This window comes from Balaenoptera physalus (assembly GCF_965194825.1).
Source record: "Balaenoptera physalus genome assembly, chromosome: 3".
Lineage (NCBI taxonomy): Eukaryota > Metazoa > Chordata > Mammalia > Artiodactyla > Balaenopteridae > Balaenoptera > Balaenoptera physalus.
Window position 1 is genome coordinate 28288226 of NC_138890.1, and position 20899 is coordinate 28309124.

The 20899-nt window shown below is 47.3% G+C and overlaps 1 long non-coding RNA gene across 1 annotated transcript; it reads left to right on the forward strand.

Annotated features, from left to right (window-relative positions):
- The first annotated feature begins 2011 nt into the window (after positions 1 to 2011).
- Positions 2012 to 20670, forward strand: LOC309658263. The gene is made up of 2 exons (XR_014262155.1): positions 2012 to 4785; positions 8823 to 20670. It is a non-coding gene; the product is annotated as an uncharacterized lncRNA (long non-coding RNA).
- The last annotated feature ends 229 nt before the right edge of the window (positions 20671 to 20899 follow it).

The window sequence follows — 20899 nt, forward strand, 5'->3', positions numbered from 1 at the left end:
GTTAATGCCAGTAGCTTCTCCCTTTGCAAATGCCAGCTAGCCTCTATCAGCAATGAAAACTTATGCCTCCATTTTCCCTTATGATTTCATGCAGAATCCTGAATAAGGCAGGTGTGGAAATTAACTCCAGGCCCTTCCAGCAGGTGCCATCCTGTGAGAAGCTCTGAATTCCCAAAATGTTTACTGTTTAAAGGAGAAACTGGATGGAATTCCCTGGCAGTCCAGTGGTTTGGGCTCGGCGCTTTCACTGCCTTGGCCCGGGTTCAATCCCTGATCCAGGAACTGAAATTCTGCAAGCCATGAGGCATGGCCGAGATGGAAGGAAGGAAGGAAGGAAGGAAGAAGGGAGGAAGAAAGGAAGGAAGGGAAGAAGGAAGGAAGAAAGAAAGGAGGAAGGAAGGAAGGAAAGGAAGGAAGGTAGGAAGGAAGGAAGGGAAGAAGGAAGGAAGGAAGGGAAGAAGGAAGGAAGGGAAGAAAGAAAGAAAGAAACTGGAGACCTCACCTCCCCAGGGAGGTTTTCGCTGAGTGTGTTTTGGAACACTACTCTGTTGGTCAAACAAGCTGCTGCTGTGGGCGTGTGGCTGCAGTGGGGGTTTGGGGCCGTGGTGCTCGCAGAGGGATGTGATTCGTTGTGGACTGAAATTAGAGTCTGGGGATTCTTGTGACCTTCCTGTCATCATGGACACTCTGACGGGTGACTGCCCCAAACAGAGTTCCCCAGGGCTGCTCGGGATGCCCAGGTCTTCCTAGGGCAGCTCCTTCCCATCAGTCAGGTCCCAGTCAGTGTTACCTCCTCAGGGAAGCCTTCTCTGACCTCTGCATCTAATGTTACCCCCCAAACTCCCCAGTATCACACCCCCTGTTTTATTGTCTTCTTACACTTAGCACCATCTGATAGCTGGTCTGCTTTATCTGTTTCCCCGATTCTCATCTGTTTCCCTGACTAGGATATAAGTCCCAGATACCGGAGAATGTGTCTGTGCTCCTCTCCACCAAATCCCCAGCCCATGACATGGTGCCACCAATTTCATGGTCACCAATATTTGTTGCCCGAATAAGTGAGTCCTCTCCATTCTGACCTCCCTGTGATGATGGGGTCCAGTGAAAGCAGATTGACAGAACTCACCATTCCCAGAACTCACCATTCCTTGGGTTCTGTCTTGACTTTGGGGCACATGGTGGAAGGTCACCAGGGGATCTGTGATGGATGGGTCAGGACTGAGTTAGGAGGGTCGTGGCATTTAACCCCTGGGAGATCAGCTTGCTCTCTGGGGTGGGGTTTCCTCCCTTCCTTCTTTAACTGGAGTCGGTTGTTATGACCCATCCAACCCACCCTGGATGCAGAAACCCTGGGGATGGTCAAGAGTGCTTTACTGAACTGTCTTCTCAAACATGGGGGCCTTCCTTGTCCAAATGAGCTGCAAGCAAAAAAATAGGAATTGTAGGTTGCAAAATGAGGTTACTGATTTGATTACCCATGAAACTCACCCAACATGTAGGACTGATAGGGAGCATGGTGGGCTGGGGAAGGTATAATCACTACACCTTCAAGCTCTCATTTTATATCCCACAGGATTTGGAATCAGGGCTTGGGGTCCGAATCCCAGTCAAGATCCATAACATCTGCGTGACTTGGGAAAATGCTTTTCCTCTCCGGAGCCTCACTTTGTTCATCCGTGTGTTGGAAACATAATGCCTACCTCACCTGGGAGGATTGAATGACGTACCCTTGTTGGGGCACCCAGCACAGGCCGAGGCTTTCGTAATGGGTGGTCAGGCAGGTTAGGGTAAAGTTCACGGTCATGGCCTCTGGAGTCAAACAGACCTGAATGTGCGTCTCGGTTCTCCCTCTTACAAGCTGGGTGACCGTGGATAATGCACTTTACTTCTCTCAAGCCTCTGTGTTCTCATCTATAAAGTGGCTCTAATGATACCTGCATATTTCTTAGCGCTATTGGGTGAAACAGCTAGAATATATATTTTTTTTGCATAAAATGTCTTTCAGGTAATTATTACTGTTTGAAGCTTTATAAATTTACACCCTTCCCTCTCAGACAGAAATGAAATTATCACTGGGACCAGGTCTCACAGGACACCCAAATCCCTAAATAAAATAACAGATTTATTTTCTAACCAAATCCATGAAAAACATTGGTCTCATTAGAGGTCAGTAACCTGTGCAACAAAAGCGTTGATGGAAGGATCTCTAGCTTTGGGGAATGTGGGGATTCAGCTTGTAGGGATGCAGCCCAGAGAAAAGATGGAGTCACTGCCTCTGTCTGCTCTCCTGCATTTCCTCCTTACTGCCTCTTGGCTCAAAGCATGAACCCTGTTCACTTGGCCTCTGTCACATCCCCCTTCAGTTCCTCAGGAAGCCAAGTCAGCGACACTTCAGACACCTCGTCCTGAGATGTGCTCCTCGGGTATGGCCGGCCTCAGAGGCCCTCTCCTGCCAAATAAATCTGCGCTGCTTGGTTTGTGTGTGGACAAGGCAGGTGGCCTGTGGTTCAAAGAGGCTGGAAGTGACCTTCTCTAACTCGACTCCACGGGTTTGTTTGCAAGAACACAGACACACGAGCGGCCACTGACAATATGTGTTCCGACATCATATATGGGGCATATTTTGCTCAGAAACATGCCCTGTTAGTTGTTGAAACCTTTTTTGCATTCCCTGAAACAAATGACACTACAGTGTATTTTCTTTTGGGGGGCTGTAAATAAAAGTCTTCTGTGTTGACAATGATAATATTATATTATACAATCTATTTGCATTTCTCTATTCTGCGGATTTTATTGCTTGGTATAAATCCCCAGGCAGAGGCACATTAAGCTTCACTTGGGGAGAAACAGAGCATTTTATCAAAGGGCCGGACAGCTATGTGCATGAGATGTCATGTGCGGGGACAGGTGTTCGCTCAGATGTGCGGGGGATATGCATAGGGAGAGAGAAATGCATACGTGTGTGCAGGATTTGGTGTGTGGCACGAAGTCTGGAAGGATTTTCTTTGGATCCACAGTCAAAATGGATTTCCAAGACAGTGCTGGTCTGAGCACATGCCTCTTTCATGTGCTACATATGGCCCCATCCCTCCAGCCAGGTCCTCAGGAAAATGATCGCGCCTGCTTCTGGCCAGTGCTCTTTGGCCCACGTGGTGGGCAGAAAACTGAAGTGAGGACAGAGAAGCATCCCAGAGACTCACAGAGGAGTTGAGTCGCTCACCACCTTCCTGCAGGTCTTCTGAATACTTCTGAGCATAGGAGCGACTTCTCCCAAAAGGCAAGTCAGTAGTTGCTGAGATAAACCACAACACAAGCTTGAGCCAGGGTTAATGTCAACCATCGACTGTCCACTGAGCAGTGACTATGTGCCATGCATTGTGCTAAGCATGCTCTCATTTAATCCTTACAACAATCCGATATGAGGTAGGTGCTATTATTATCCCCATTTTACAGATGGGGAAACTGAGGTTCCAAGTTCCACAGCTGGTAACTTGCAGAGTAGAAATTCAACCCCTGAGCAGTCTGGCTCCAGCTGTTGTTATTCATGGTAGGAGAAAATATGCTAAGTATGCCTTAAGAAACCATCAACCATCACTCCGATACCAGGCATTAAAAACATCAAGAAAAAAAGAATGGGTAGTGGTTTTCATGGGATAATGATGGTTGTCTGGCATAAGTTAATTTCCATATTGTTTTTCTACTTCAAGCAAGGTACCTTCTTTTCTAGTGAAGTTTTCCAGGTGTAGGAAGTGGGAAGAGATTGGGCAGGTTTACCTAAGAGTCTTTGGCTCTGTTAAAGGGTTTGGTTGAAACTTCACCTCAAATCCCTTGGAGAAGAGCAGAGAGTCCTTCTCCAGCTCCATTTAGAAGAACACCTGAAACACGGTGGTTTTGGGGTCACTAGACTGGTTAGGTCTTCTAAATACCCAACTTTTAATGGAAAAGTTCTGTGGCTTGGATTATTAAAGTCATAAAGTGCTTATTTAATTGTTTCAAGCCCATTTATCCTTTTTTTGAGTCTAAGGAAGATTCACTCAGTCAGAAGGAGTAGATGGAAGGGGATTAATAAATGATTTCCTTTTTTTTTTCCCCCCCTTTTAATTTGGCCTGGGATTCATTTGAATTGCTGTTTTCAAACTGAGCTTCTAAGTATGTCATTTGTGAGTGAAATTGCCCCTTTTTTTTTCAAGGTAATTGAAAAGTGCATTTTCCACTTACCTTTTCCTTCTAGAAAAATCGAAATGTTTTTAGAGCTTAGCTTCAGTGGGTGATTTGATAAGGCGGGAACTTCAGTATCCTGAAAGAGACTGATCTGGCGATGACATTCAGCACAGGGCAGTCAGGCTTGTCCTCTGCAGCTGAACCCACCCCGCCAGCCGGCCTTGATTTCACTGTGTTTGCACTTGAAACACCAAAGGAATATCCACACCTCATCCTTGGGCCAGGGCTGGGCGATAGGAGAGCTAAAATTCTGGCCAGAATTTTGTCATCCGTGGGGCAGCTGAAGGGCAGTATTACTCAGAGGCAAAGCCTGGAACCATGTGCTAAAGGCCTAGATCAGTATCTTGGAAAGTGTTGGGCAGTTGAGTCGTTCTTAGGTGGCACTTGGATAGGACTTTAAGTACCACTGAGTCACATTGTGACATAATGATTATCTTTCCAACTCTCTTTCAAGCCTTCTGATTATCTCAAGGACAAAGTCGCAGTTTCATGCTCATGTTTTTCATATTTTTCTCATCTTCTTTTTTAGATAAAAACCAGGCCTGAGTCTTGGACTTTTAGAAGGTAACATTTTCTGCTTTGGATTTAATAACATTGTTTCATTTTTCATGGTTGTATTTTTATGATCACTTTTGCTTGATAGCAGTTTCTATGGTAGTACATAAAGTTTTGTTTTAAAACGAATGAGTTTGTTCTTCACTGTTAAGTACATGATTGTGTTTACGGATGTGGTAAAACTCACCTGCATGGCGTACGAACCCTAAAGTTTGGGATACACTGGTTTAAGCGGCCCGATAGGAAATAAAAGGAAGTTGGTTTCTCCCAAACTCATAGATGTTCGCCATGTACTGGAAGGCTGTGTTCTAACCAGAGGAGGGCACAGGCGTTGAGACCAGATCTGATTTCTAGTCTTCCCTCTACCCCCACTAGCCGTGAGCCTTAGCCTCTGAGAGCTTTGGTTTTCTCATCTGTAGAGTGGGTATCGTGAGAACTGGAGAACAGTGAGTGAGCTTTATTTCCTAAGACAAGGTGGGCAATGTGGGTGATATTCCGCCAAGAGATGCTGACCCCTGGGCTGAGCCTCAGGAAGTGTAGTCCCCCTACACTCAGGATAGTTTTGTTCTGTTTTCTTGTTGCCTGGGCTGAGTTTGCGGCTGGCTGGGAGGGAAGGTGGGAGTGTAGTTTATATCCCCTGCAGCGTGGTGAAGAAATGTGCTCCTGAGGCCAGAAAATCAAGCAAACCCATCTGGTCGAGACAGCTCAGGAGCACAAAGGTCAGAGTTTTGTACACAGGCAGGCTTTCCCCTTCTCAGGCTGCAAATCTTTGGCAATCAGAGGCAGGCTCTGAATGAAGCTTAATTAAAATTCACTCTTACTTAGGGCCATTACTTAACATCAAGTCTACGTACTAAAGCTGTGTAATCATAATTAAGAAATGGCATTAGGAAGCACAGAATGCGAAAGCCAAACGTGGATGGGCCCAGTGCCAGCACGGACAGTGACGGACTTCTCAAATCAATAGAATTTCCAAATAGTCAAGGACCAATAAGCGCGTTGATGTGTACATGCCAGTCTGCCCCAATGCACAACTCCAGGGGGCACCCTTCACGTGGTTATGCCACACAGAGGCCCTGATGCAAACCCCAGAGGGAGCTAATGCCATACCAGGAGCCTGAACCCCACATTGCAAAGCTGTTCGCAGACACTGGCTCATGAGGAGGCCACTGTCCCTCTCCCAGCTGTGACCTCTTTGTCCTTTATCTCCCGAGAATTTGCCTCTATTTACACTAAATAGACCCAGTGCTGTTTGCTGGTTCCTGTATTTTGGGCAAGCTGAGCTGGAGGTCCCGGCAGCCGGTCTGAGCAGGCAACCGTCCTGGTTGTGGTCACGCGGAAGGTCCTGCTCTCCCCACAAAGTTTAGCAAACACCTTATCTCCCGCAAAGCAGGTGAGGTAATGTTTATGAAACATCACTCTGTCCCCTTCCACCAGGCAGGGGTGCCAATGTGACCAACCTGTGCCCAAGGGTGAACTCCCCTTGGCCACCTTGCTTCACCTTTCTCCTCTCCTGTGCACTCATTTGGGTGGAAAACCTCACTGATGTCCTTCCTCCCTGCAGGTCTTGGGAGAGCGAGACTCTCCATCCACTGTCCCATCGGCCTTCCTGTCTCCACATTCCAAGGCACATTCACAGCCCCCTTGGGGGGTATTAGGGAACTCATCTTTTCATATTAGGAAATCGAGGCAGAGAGAAGTAAGGTATCTTGGCTAATGTTACAAAGCAGGTGGGTGGCTGGGCTGGGGAAGCAGGGTGCTACCTCTTAAAGTCCATTCTAAACTGCTCTATTTGTGGTTAACATTCATTTAAAGATTCCTGGTTTTTTATATGGATGGACGGATGGATAGATAGATGAATGGATGGATGGATGGATGGATAGATGGATGGATGAGTAGCTAGCTATATAGGTACATGGAAAAAAGATAGCTGGACAAGTGAATAGATAGGTGGAAAGATAGAGAAATGATTGTGTAAGTGTAGACAGTTCCTGAAGACATGAGAAACCATGGACAATATTTGCCTATGGAAAGGTAATAGGGAATCTGGGTGTGAGAGAGAGATTACTTTTTGTTGTCTTTTTCCTTTTCTTCCCCTGAAGTGTTGAAATGTTTTTCATGTGCAAATATTCATTTTTTTCATTGGAGTATAATTGCTTTACAATGTTGTGTTAGTTTCTGTTGTACAGTGAAATGAATCAGCTATACATATATATATATCCCCTCCCTCTTGAACCACCCCCCCATCCCACCCATCTAGGTCAGCACAGAGCACCGAGCTGAGCTTCCTGTGCTATACCACAGGTTCCCACTAGCTATTTTACACATGGCAGTGTATTTCACATATTCACTTTTAAAAGTCCCTTTTCTACGTTTTTTGCCCTCTCTATCCCCGTGCATCCATCTATAAGGGAGATCAGAAGCTGACACTCTAGAAAAATTGCAGGAGGTTCCTAGGGGGAACCCACAAAGTCATTTCCTCATCAGCAACTTGCTCCTCCAGATGAATCAAATCCATCGGCTCTCTCAGATCCACGGGCACTCAGGCTTATACCGAAAAGAACGGGAAGGTGGGTGAAACTCAGCCTTTGGGATCCAAGCGCCCATGTGGCTGTCCTGGTTACCTCTGAGTCAATGACCAGAGAGCCTGCTAGCAGAGGTAACAGCAGCGATGTCGGTTTCACTGGTGCTTCCAAATATGAAGGGTTGAAAACCACCAACATGCCCAACCACTACTCGGAACTGGTGAAATGATTTTGGGTTCAGCCATATGATAGAATTATCAAGTAGTCATTAATGGGAGACTGGGATTGACATATATACACTAATATGTATAAAATGGATAACTAATAAGAACCTGCTGTATATATATAAAAAAAAAGAGTAAATAAGAAATCCTATACTTTCCTATATAATCCTACACATTCAACATTAGATTAAAACAGCTGAACAAACACCTCTGCCTTATGCAGTCTGGTTTCATGGATTGTAGAGATGTTCTTTGGCTGATCTGAACCTCAGCCAGGCCTGGGAGCCCCCCATTCTTCAATTCGGGGTCCTCAGAATGAAATGCGGAGAAGTCAAGTCAAAATATGCCAAGTATTTTAACATCAACTATCTCTTGGTTGTAATCTTTTGAGTAACTTGTATTATTTTTCAGGGTTTTTTTCCCTTTTCCAATGTACAAATATACTTTTTTATTGTAAAAATAAAATAAACATTTATAATGAATAGTCTCTTAGATAAAGAGCAATAATAAAAATCTCTGCACAGGGAGATTGGAAGGAGATAAGACAAAATAATACTTTTGGGTGGTTAGAGCATAAATTATTTTTTTCTCCTTATTTTTATAGTTTTCTGAATTTTCTGCATTTGATATGTTTACTTTTATAATGGAACATTCATATTTAAGATGACTTTTTATTAATGGGTGGAGAGGGAAAGATAGCTGGGCTGTTGAAAAATTCTCTCCAAAGCCTGTTCATGTCAATCAGTTGCTATTTCATGAACTGCTCAAACGTGGGGAGGGGGTGATGATACAGAGGTGAAGGAGATGCAAGTCCTTTAATCAAATAAATGGCAGTCCAGTTGAGGAGATAGACCCTTCACCATACAAGATGCAAAGTAATTTCCTAGAGGTTAGGCTATCAAAAGTAATAAAAACACAATGATATGGCAGAGGGGCTGCGAATTTCAGCTTTAAAGCCACCTCCTCCTCTGGGGAGAAACTCACCTCCATTTCTAATCATGTTGGGTCTGACCCTGAGTTTCCTCTTCTGTAAACGTTTCCTGCCTCATGGGGTGGTTGTGAAGATTAAATGAAGCCTGCACAGGAAGGTGCTTTGCAAACATCCTCAGCATGAATCACTGTGGTTATCACTTCGGCTCTTGTGTGCCAGGCCTGCTATTTGAAAGTCAGGCTTTTACAGATGTGGCCGAGTTGGGATTTGAACTCACATTTATCTCATCTCAAAGCCAATGATCTTACCCCAACAAGCCGCTGCATTTCCCTTCTAAGCTTAATCTAAATTTCTTCTAAACTTCAGCGTATGGTCTTGCCAGAAAGAAAAATCTGAATTTTCATGAGAACATCAAAGGAGAAATGAATCTGTTTGAAAGAACATCAGAGAAAGATAGACTAATCCCTTTGTGCAGGATCTTGCAACTTCGTCCACCAGTTTGCAGTTCATGTCTCGTGGTGCAGGATTCCTCCCTGGCTGTGAGTGTGACAGATTGGGGGGCTGGTTTGTTCTGGCTGGAGGGAAGAGGGTCAGGACATATAGAGGAGGGCAGTGGGGTCTGGGAGAGCCCCAAGGACCTCTGCAGGGAAAGCCAAGAGGTGTGTGCAGACTGCCTGCAGGCCAAGGTCAGAAGTCTGGGGGAGCCGAGAGGAAAGCAATGGAGGTTCAGCAAGAAGAACAAGAAAAGTCAAAGTGGGGAGCAGGGGAATTCTGTCTAAGGGCCTCCACTCATTCCAAAACTGGTTAGCTCCTTGGGAGAGGCTTAATACTGATCATTTCTCCCTGTCCCTCTGGTCAAGGAATCTATCTATGTAAACCCAACTGTATCTAGTCCCACCTCATTCCTTTCTATTCCGTTCACTCACTCTGTGCCAGGTCTCTATAGATTAGTGTTTTCCAGAGTTTCGTATAAATGGAATCATACAACATGTATTCTTTTGAGCCTGGCTTCTTCTACTCAACACACTGTTTCTGAGTGTCTTCCCCGTTGTTGTGTTAGTAGTTTGTTCCTTTTTATTGCTGAATGACACTCTTTCCAATTGGTTCATGGGAATTAGCTCTGTCTCTTCAGATAAGCCAGAGGCCACATTCTCTGACACCTCTGGTACATGGTATGAGCCTGGGCCTGTGGACAAAACTCGGGGGTGGCGCAGTCCATCTTTCCTGACCCAGGGCATGGGAGTAACCACTCTGTACCCACGCTCGACAGTTGCCCCGACACACACAGCCTTCCCCTCGACTCCTACAGGCTGACATGCTGGGCCCCGGGAGCCCAAGCATGTCTCCCTCCCTTCAGAATCATGCCACCACTTCCCACAGCCATGGAGAGAAGTTCTGGTTCAGCCACAGGGACTTAGGGGAAAAGGCCAGGTGATCACGAGCAGATCCCTCCAATACTGTGAACTTTAATTTCCTCATTTGTCAATCAGAGATACTGATATCTACCTCATGGGGTCGTTAAGTGTGCACATGGGTGTGAAAGTGCTGTTCAAAGCAGAAAATACGGTACTGTGCAGTGACAGTTAATTTGCTCATTTAATTTCACCCCATCCTGTATTAACAACTGCCTGCATTACCTGGGACTCCCTCTCTCTCTCTGGATCTTCAATTTCTTTACTCGTCTGATGAGGGGTTGAGCTTGAGTTCTCTAAGGTGCCTTCTATCTTGAACCTTCTTGGATTCCATGGTGCTGGAACACTAGAGAAAGGGCCTACCTCATCATCCAGCCTTGAAAAAAAATATGTGTGATTTTTTTTTTTTTTTTTTAGAGGACAACTGGCTTCTCTGAAAATTCTCTTCCTGGGTAAAGAATTCAACTCTAATTTCGAGAACAAACCAGTGTTTTTGCATCAATAGGCTTAAACCTGTAGCTATTTCCAAGCTCATCACAGAAAATAATAGAGCTCCTTCCTTCTGGGTGTGCTGGCTGGTGCATGTCTTGCTGGAACCTGGACCTTTGATGGGGACAAACATGTCCCCAACTTGCTGGGGAAGCAGGAGCAGCATTCCATTGTGTGAGCCAGTAGCTGCATTCAAACCACCTCTACAGGGGCCCTGTCCTTCAACAGAGGATTCCTGAGGGCCTACTATGTGTTAGGGGCTTTGTATGTGCTGTCACTCTCAACAGCCCTGTGATGGAGGTTTTAGATCATTTTGAGGTGGAGAAATAGGGTCAGTGAGATGTGGCTTGCCATGTTCTTTCAGTCAGTTAATTACCAACTTGGGGGTATTAGGTCCTTTCCGCTGTAATAGGCCCTGGATTGGGCAGAGATGATCCAGATACACTTGAATTCTTTGTGGCTAGGAAGAGAAGGCAATCGTTTAATATTTACTGAAGAGAAATCCAAGAATTTCAAGGTGTCAGTAACTTACCACCTAGTTCGACTGCCTTGTTTTACTGATGAGGAGAAGGAAGTCCAGAGACGTGTGACTTGCCCAGGGTGACACGGCTGGCTGACTGTGAGCAGGCCCTCTTACCCAGGCCCAGATTACAGCTTTCACGGCTGCAGCACGCCCAAGGGCAGAGTGGGGACTGCTGCAGAAACAAGGAAATGCAGAATTAGGAGCAAGGCTATTTCCACATCACCTGCAGTCTGCAGAGTTCAAAGCAAAGAGCAGAGTTCTGGGAACCAGTCAGCAGAGATGGTTTCATAACCACCCTTCAAATAGCACAATGCCCTGTCTCTTTCCTGTGACCTCTGGCAGACTCAAGGACAAATTCCAGAACAGCCGTTTCTGAAAGACCCTCACTTCTGTGTTAAGACCCAAATACTTCAGAGCAGCAGTTCCCTTTCTAAGAGCAAAGACTTCATTTACTATTTGACCTCACGTGCCCTTTGTTTTGAAAAATCTTGGCTAACTATGAAGTTATCTTTATTATTCCATCACAAATTATTTTTTCCATTCTATTTTTTTTTAATAAATTTATTTATTTATTCACTTTTGGCTGCGTTGGGTCTTCGTTGTTGCGCGCGGGCTTTCTCTAGTTGTGGCGAGCGGGGGTTACTCTTCGTTGCGGTGAGAGGCCTTCTCATTGCGGTGGCTTCTCTTGTTGCGGAGCACGGGCTCTAGGCGCGCGGGCTCAGTAGTTGTGGCGCACGGGCTTAGTTGCTCCACAGCATGTAGGATTTTCCCGGACCAGGGCTCTAACCTGTGTCCCCCGCATTGGCAGGCGGATTCTTAACCACTGCGCCACCAGGGAAGTCCCTCCATTTTATCTTTTGCAGAGACAAAGACTCCAGATCAGCATGAGATGATCAGCGAATTGACAGTACTGATGACAGCTGCCCCTGAGGGGGCACCCACCTCCTGTCAGAGGTTATGCTGGGTAAGCACCTGACAGTCTTAGCTCACTGGATCCTCCTGCCAACCCTTGGAGGTCAGTACCCTTATGATCGCCATTTCCCAAGTGCAGGCACCAGTGTTCAGGAAGGCCATGCTGCTAGGAAGTGGCAGAGCCGGGAAATCTGAGTCCCTGAGCCGTGCTGGGAAGGATCCTCCAGTAGTCTGTGTAACTTACTGGGGCCAGAAGAGCAAGCGCTCAGGCACTTTGAACCTAGAGCCCTTGACTGCCTGTGTGGGTGCTGACAGAGTGGACCTCCTCCATCTGGGAGGCCTTTCCCGGATTTGGGGTGGCTGAGGAGCTGTAGAGGGTGACGTAAGATCCAGAAGGACCCCAGCCGTCGGGGAAGCCTGGACTGAGGCATGAGGGACTCCTCAGCATTGTGCACGGTGACCGCTCCCCCAGCAGGGCACAGGCCTCCCATAGCTGGGCAGGGTGGGCCACACGACCCATGAGGGCAAGGACACAGAAGTTTGTGAGCCAGGCAGACGGGGAGGCTGACCCACATTCTCCCGTCTTTAGCTGTATGAACTTGAGCAAGGCTTCTCATCTCTTCAAGCCTTGGTTTTCTCACCTGTAAAATGGGACCAGTATACCCTACCTCGGTGTTACTTCAGATGATCTGGTGAGAGAAGACATTGTCTGATGCCTGGAAGACAGTAGGTGCTTAATAATTGAGAGCTGCCATTCTTGCTACTTGGCAGGTGAGGCTCTAAGAGTCTCCTTTGGCCATAAACCTGAAATATTCTATTTCTGCCTCACCCAGAGTCTGGAGCACTGTAAGACTGGGCTATGGCTCTAGCCCCGGCTCGGTCCAGAGCAGCTCTCTGTGGGTCAGCACCCCGTCCTTTTCAATCTGGGGAGCGGCACACCTCCTCCGTGCAAAGACCTGGATGCACCCTGTGCCAGGATAACGATGCTGGACAGCTGACCTGGAGAAGTTGACAAGTGACTCGATTCAAGGCGACAGAGAACCGAGAAAGCCTGAGAGAGAAGAACGAGGAAAGAGATGGGAGAGAGATGCAGAGGTGATGGTAGAGGCTACCTTGAACTTGCTGGGAGGCAGGGCATAAAACTTAGCCATACTCATAATCATTATTATCTCCTACTGGTCAAGTTCTCTCAAAGGCCATGTAGGGGTGCCAGCATCATTATTCCCATTTTACAGATAAGGAGGTCAAGGGGAGTGCAGAACCACCCCATGACGTAGATCCTTTCTCTTGTACCCCATTGCCATCCAGGTGGGCTCTGGCTGGGCTCTGGGTATCCAGTCGATGAGTGATGCCATGGGCAGGAGCAGAACCACCCTCTTGACCTCCCTCACTCCTTGGGGGTTGCCTGTCCCTGGCTGACTTTTCCCAGCATCTTCAAAGTACGGTCAGGGCTCAGGAGCAACGCTGCAGGAACTGACCTCAAGGGGGCAGCAGGAGCCGTGGAAACCCCAGGCTGGGTGCAAGGCTGGACTGTGCTGGTGGCCGGCTGGGAAGGGCACACAAGAGGCGATCCAGGGGACCCTGGGGAGGAGGCTGACGTGCTGAGGCCCACACTGCCTGTGCTGGGAGCTGGAGTGAGGGCTGAGGGGGCAAGAGAGGGGGAAGCAGAGGGGTGCTGAATTAGGATGCTTGGCCTCCTTCTGCAATCCCCTCTTCCCGGCGAGCCACAGGGATTAAACGTGGCACACCTCAGCCCTCCAGGCAGTGAGGGAGGCCAGTATAGCCTGGGGAGTGGCAGGACCAGGGAGCGAGGGTGCTTGGGGATGCATCAGGCTGGAGCCCATCAGAAAGAGCCTTTCCCAAGCCACCAGGGACCACGCAGAGCCCAGGACATTTCTTAGGACTGCGCTTGGACCCCTCTGGCCTTTGCCTAAGGGAATTGCCATCAGTGTGTAGTCCTAGGGTCCCCTACCAGCCAGATTCCTGGGCCTCCCTCAGGCCTCTGAGTCAGAAGATCTGCTGTTTGGGCCCACTGTCCAGGGGATCTCTGTGCAGGCTCACATCTGACAGCCTCTGCTCTGTGCTGGCAACAGGAAAACCTCATTAAAGGGCCACAGAAGGAAGGAATACAGCTGTTTATTGCTCACCCCCTTGCCAGGCCCTGAGCTAAGCGCTCTGGGATATCTTTCTATGTATTTTCCCCTTCACAATATTTCCTTCGTCTGTTCTTTACAGATGATGACCCAGAATGAGGCTCAGAGAGGTGCAGTGACATGCCCAATGGCACACAGCAGCCAGTGCCTGAGGCAGAATCAGAACTCAGAGCTGCCTGGTTCTAAAGGAATTAGTCTGTGCCCAGCCCATGGTTAAGGAAAGGAGCCAAGATGTCCCTGGCCTTCAAGAGGGGTGCATGCCTTGGACTCTGCACCATGGGGGTCGGCATATATCAAACACTGAAACACTTAAGATTTTTTTTAAAAACATTTGGTGATACAGGAGAACTAAGCCTTTCATTCTCTTCTTCACCCTGGCCTCTGCCAGAGATGGCTCATCTCCTTGATCAGACCAGAGCCCGTGTGGTTCTAAGCTTGAACTCTGTGCATTTTGGCAGGGAAGGGGGTAGGGTGGGAGAAGGGTCTGAGTCTGAGGCTCCCTGCCAATCTGTCTTCAGGCTCCTCCAGCTTCCTGGAAGCAGGTCCTTCCAGCTCTGCTTCCCATTGCCCTTGGATTTTCAACCTCAGTTTCTTTGTATGAAAAAGGGACCTCCTGCTTGTGGCCTCACTGGAAATTTGCAAGGATTCCATGAGGTCACGAGAGGAAGGCTCTGGGAACCCGAACATGCAGTACAGACGTCAATCATTACTTAGGAGAACTGCTGTGTGCTGTCTTGGTCCGTGTGGGGTGACCCTCTGACCACACTGACTATCCCACTAGTCAAATAAGATTCAAATAGTGCCTTTGAATGACCCCTGTGATGACCTCGTAAACGTTTTGACTCTAGCTCCGGTAAATCAGATGGTCTCTCTCTGTCATTTGTGTCTCCTCACCTTATTCTGTCTCTAATCTGTCTGCCTCCATTTCTTCACTATTCAAATTAGTTATCTGAACGTCTAGAAGCCAGAAGTTTCTTTCCAGGCCCCATGGCCCAGACTGAAGGATTCTCCTCCCTCAGGCTTCCGTAGATTCAGAAATGCCAAGGTTCCCACTGTGCCCCAGCCAGTCTTTCTGCCACCTGAGCTTCCCACCAGTTCAGCGTGGTGGGGCCCATAGGTCATCAGCAAAGCATCAGCTTCCTCCCCAGCCTGCAGAGATAAGAAAAGGAAAGGAGGCCACCCGAGCATCCTTAGGTGTTCTAGATAGGCAGATTTCTTCTGTCTTTCCGTCAAAGGTGATGCTTAGCCAGGAGGTTGATGGATTGGAAACAGGGAGAAGGAAAGACAGAGACAATTAATAACACTGATTGTTCCTGAGCAGAAAGATGCCCCAACAGCAGACACCTCTCACCTTTGGAAACTTTCAGGTCTTCCTGCACCAGATACCTTCTGCTTACGGCTCAACCCACAGGGGCAACTATGAGGGGGTAAAAGCTCTTCAGCGCCCTGGAGTTGGGCTGAGATCTCAGAAGCCCCCAGTCTGCGCAAGTGCTTTCTTCTCTCCGAGCCTCCATTTCCACATCTGTGTGATGGGTATTCCCTATGCCTACTCCCCCAGTCGAGGATTAATGGGACTTTGAGAAAATTCATAGAGGCAAGTGTTTGGTATTTAGTAGATGTGGACCCTGCCCTCCCACCAAATCGCCAGGCTTTCTAGAATGTTGTTGCTTTGTAGTCAACAAATTTCTGACTCCTCAGATAAGGGTACAAGTAGTACTTTCACTTTGGCTAGAAATTGCACTTCTGGGTCTCTAACCAGTAGAAATGAAAACTCCTAAGGATACACGGACATGGATGATTATGACTACATTGGTTGAATTTGTTGAGAGGAAACTAGAAAAATCCTACAAAACTAATATACATCAATAGGGGAGAGGCTGAATAAACTATGGTACATCCACAGTATTGGATGAAGCGTCTATGATCAATAATGAATTTTTTTTTCTTTCTATTCATCTGGAGAGATGGCTATGATACATTCAGTGAAAAATGTATGCAGGGACATATGTATAGTATGATTTTTTTTTTGAACTTCCTTCCTTTTCTCTCACTCCTATGGGTGAACATACATATTTCTATGAACCTAATGCACACCAGCTGTCAACATTGCAAGTGGGGTACAGAAGGGAGACTCGAGGGGGAGAAAAAAGGCTTAAGAGGCTATTAAATTTACTTCTATTCATCTCTGAATTGTTTGCTTTTTTCTAAACGTGTGTCATTTATTTACTTATTTATTTTGTAGTGAAATAAAGTTGTTAGAAGGTATGGCACTTACGTCCTCAGTGAATGAAATGAACGATCGAAGGAGGTCTGGTAATCCTGTCATTTCACTCTTTGGAAATGGGAAGTGTTTTCGTGTCTCTACCAATATGCAAATACCCCTAAGGGGACTGATAAAGCCAAAGTTGTCACTGAGCACTAATCTGGGGCTTGTCAGCCTCAGGCCAAGACTGAAATAGGAGGGTATGTGTGTGTGTGTGTGTGTGTGTGTGTGTGTGTGAGCACGCATGCTCCTGTGTGTCTGGGGGGACGAGGAGAGAAACGTATCACCTGTCAGATACCTGCTGCGTGTCCAGCAGCGTGCTAGGTATCTTCATACGCAGACTCCAGTTCATTGAATCCAGATACAACGCTGCAGTGCAGGGATCAGCCTCATTTTATGAACAAGGAAACTAAGGCTTAAATGCTTTGTGATGGTCTTGCCTAAGATTACATCCCCAAAGGCTGAGCTGGATGCAAACGCAGGCCATCTGACTCCAAGGCAAAGCAGGATGGTTCCCAAGGCCCTAACATGCTAGGAAACTTCTGCTTTAAAACAATATGAATGATAAGAATAGAAATAGTAAGACAGTTAGCATTTATCGAGTTTTAGCTTTACCCTTGCTAGACCCTGTCAAGTACTTTAGGTATCTCAATCTTCACAAAGACCGATAGGAACCATTATTATTCCCATTTAACAGATGAGGAAACTGAGCCACAAGTAAATTGTGGGAGGATACAAACTCAGAAAGTGAAGAGAAGAAATCTGAGCCCAGACAGTCTAATTCTAGAGCCTGCCCCTTTGGCTCCCCGGGGAAACAGCAATTTGATGGGATAGTGCTGACGCTGGAACTCTGCTTTCCATGCTCTTTCCACTGAGCCAGGCTGACCTCAGTCCCCAGGCGCTGCTCAAAGAGAGAAAACCTAGGTGTTGCTCTGGTTTTCCTCTGGCTCACCCTGACAGGTCGAAGTGAGGCTTCCAGGGCTAACTTTAACTTTGGCCTTCTCTGGGTCAACTTAGAACATCTCAGTTCCAACATCCTGGTGGATATCAGGCTACCCACTCCCCAGAAGTCCTGCCGTGGGCTGCCCAGGCCTTGGTGCAAGCCTCCACAGTGGCTGGGTAACTCTCTTCAGGGCTTTGCTCAGGAGAAGGCCATCCTCATTTATCTAAGACAGTGTGTGCCAGAATTCAACCCTTTCCTTCTCCACCAGGATGATTTTTGCCATTTCTGCCAATCACCCAAAACAGTATTTATTTAATATTTTAATTAAAATCCTCTTGCTGTTTAAAATTAGAAAAAAAAAAAAAGCAAAACAAACTTTAAGAGGAAATCTATATTTGGTATGGTAAACCTATATCATGTATGTTACATATGGGAAACCAGCAAGGCTTACCATAAATAGGTTACCGTAAAGTGAAGATGATAAAAGCAGAACAAGCATTGGAGAGACAGTCAGACCTACCAGCATCTACCGAGACTTTCTCCCTGACACCCTGTGAAGGCTTGAGGGAGAACTGGAGGCACCACCCCCTGTGCCTGGGAGCTGGCGGCTCTGACTCGGGGGGCCCCCCAGCTTCTACTGGGAAGCATCGCCTTGGATGTGCTCTTCCTCCTTGATGCCCAGGTGTTTTCCATGAAGCTCTCAAAACTGCTCTAAGGACCTCCATGCTCATCAGCCTCTGGGGAAATGGTCTTGGCCAGAGGATCTGTCTTGCACAGTGATGGCCAGCCCAACAGCTCTGTCCCTCAGACCAGCCTGGGGCCCTCAGCCGGCTCATGGGGCTGCTTTGAGAGTCTCCCCAGGAAAAGGTCTGGAAAACTGTGACATTATCTTTAACAGGTAATACTGCCCCTGAGAAGGGGAGTGATATTAGGGGAGACAAACTCTATCTTTTTTGTCATCTGTTTATTTTTTAATAATGAGAAAATATTTATATGTTGTTTAATAATAATAACGAAGACTTTCCTGAGACAGTCTGGCCTCCCAGTGCACTGTCCTGCTATTGAAGTTACTGGGCGTTGAATATTCACAACAACTGTTGTTTAGAGATGAGGAAACTGAGGCACAGAGAGGTTAAATAACTAGCCCCAGGCCATAGAAAGATGAATGGGAGAGCCGGGACTTGAACCCACGCAATCTGGTTCTGCACGTGTATTTATTTGCTCGTGCTGCCACTCAGCGGGAGAGCCAAGAACTGTGCCAGACGCTGGGGAGACAGACGGAGGCAGAGTGAGACCCCCAGGCTTCTCTCAGCAGGTTCTCCCACCCCTTTTCTTTCCTGGGAAGGTAAGGCTTAACCTTACACTGCTTGTCTCAGCCCAGCCAGAGGCTGCCAGGATGGAGAGTGCAGAGCTCACTGGAGGCGGATGAAGCCAAGCCTCCCCTTCTCACGATGACTGGTGCTGACCCTAACAGCAGCCCCTGGCCCAGGCTGGCCCCCAGCTGGCCCTCGGCGACCCCCCGGGTGCAGGAGGAGCCCGACACTCGCTCTCTGTTTTGGATTGGCAGAGGTGCATATCCCCCTCCCCAGTCATCGCTCCAGCCCTCCTGTTTACCCTGCAAACAGCCAAACGCTCCACACTGTCATTTAGAGGCCAGGGCGTGGCTGCCTCAGGGCACTAGGCGGCCCAGGCCTGTTTGAGCTGCCCCTGCACCCACTGCCGACACACACGCCCAGAGCCCGTTTGCCTAGGAATTAATGGGTCCCCACACTCTCTCTAGGTGCAGACACGAGCCGGGCCGGGGAGGCGGCCAGGGACGGAGGAGGGGAGGGGCTGCGGGAAGGGAGGTGCTGCTGGGCTCTGCCTGACTCAGTTCCTTGGGAGCCCTGTGACCTTGAGCCTCTGGGGCCTGATGCCTCGGTTTCCCTATCAGCCTCTGCCCTTCCAGAACTCTGGAAAGCAGCAAACACGTGAACTCAGAAGATTCTGATGAGGCATCTACTGGGGGCATGGCAGTGGGACAAGAGCGCCAATATTTAACATTTATTAGAATTAGAAGTATTCAACACTGGCATTGAACTAAATCTTGAAAACCTGTCATTGAAAGTATAACATACTTTCAGAAAAGGGTGCTAATTATAAATGTTCCCCTCAGTGAATGTTCACACGCTGACCATACCTGTGCAATTAGCACTCAGATCAAGAAGGGGAATATCCCCAGCACTCCTGACAAAGTTCTCATGTGCCCCTTCTGGCCACTAACCACCCACCATCTGACTTGCATCATCTCTTTTCACCCTCCCCAGAACTCCATGAGGCGGTGATCAAGAAGATGGTTACAGTATCCTCTGCTCTGACGTTCCAATTCTCCTGTAGTTTCTTTGGTTTGCGGAGATAGTCTTTCCTCCCTTACCTGAAGGTGTGTCTAACTCTTAAGTTAAAATGAATTTTATCAGAAGAGTTTTCTGAGGCTTTTATGGAAAAGGTTTCAAGAGGGCTGGAGATCTAACAGTAACAAGAACACCACTGGCAACAGAAATAGCTCTTATTTGTGGAGCATTTTCTTGTGGCAAGAACTTACGTAGCTAAGTGCAATGAATTCTGAGAGGTAAGGTGGGCACTGTGTGTCCCCATTTACAGATGTGGACACTGAGGCCAGGAGAGGTAAAATAATTTTTCCAGGACTTTACCATCAATAATTGGCAGAGCCAGTATTCTAAACCAGGTCTGCTCGGTATAACATACTTAATGATGAAGTATGATCTTAATGATGATCTTAATGATGAAACATCTGATCTAATGATGAAGCTAGACCACAATCTACACCCTCCTGCCTTTGAAGGCTTCTAAAAATCACGACTGCTCATTGATCCTTGGTCAGAACCAGGGAGGCTAATATAACTTTCTCTTTCCAGTGAGAAAGTTATATTAGCTTCTCTTTTAGAGACGGGAACAAGCCAAGAAGCATCAGTGACTTGTGCAATACGGTAGTTCCCAAAATTTCCGTGTTCATGGGCCACTTTGGAATATTGGAGTTTGAGGGGCATACTCCAAGGAATCGCAAAGCAAACACCAAATTTTATAAAAATAAGTTTGAGGGACATTGAAGGTTTGGATAAGTTTATTAAATGCATGAATGAACAGATGAGTAGAGACATGTATTTTCAGCTCTGCGTCTTCATCACCTCCTCCGGGGCCGGCCACTTTGTAGGCCCTGGCGTCTACCTTGTTGGTGGAAGGAGTGAGCACATTGAGTGACACGAGAGATCTTAGTAACTCACCAAATTCTGTCTGGAGGCCTGGGCTGCGGGGATGTTGTGTGGCCTCAGATCCAGCAGCCTTCCTTGATGTCTCAGTGTCTGCCATGTTCATTCAGGCCAGAGAAGGGCAGTAGGAGGCCCTAGGAACAGCTGGTATATGTTCCCAGACTCACTGTGGGTCAAGATGCTTTTCTCAAGCTTAAAAAGTCTGGTGCTGGGATGTTTTTTGCTTCAAATAATAAAAAACCTGGCAAAAGTGGCTTGAGCAGTGACTTCATTTATTCTCCCATTATAAGAACTCTGGAGCCATGAAAGTTCCAGAAAGTTCCTCTCATCTTTCTGATCCTTTGCACATTGGTCTTGGGACTGTCCCTACATGGTTGCAACATGGCAGCTGCAGCTCCCAGCATCACAGATACCCACATCAATGGCCAGCCAAAGAAGTGTGCTTCCTTCCATGAACAGATTACATGCTCATATGCAAGGAA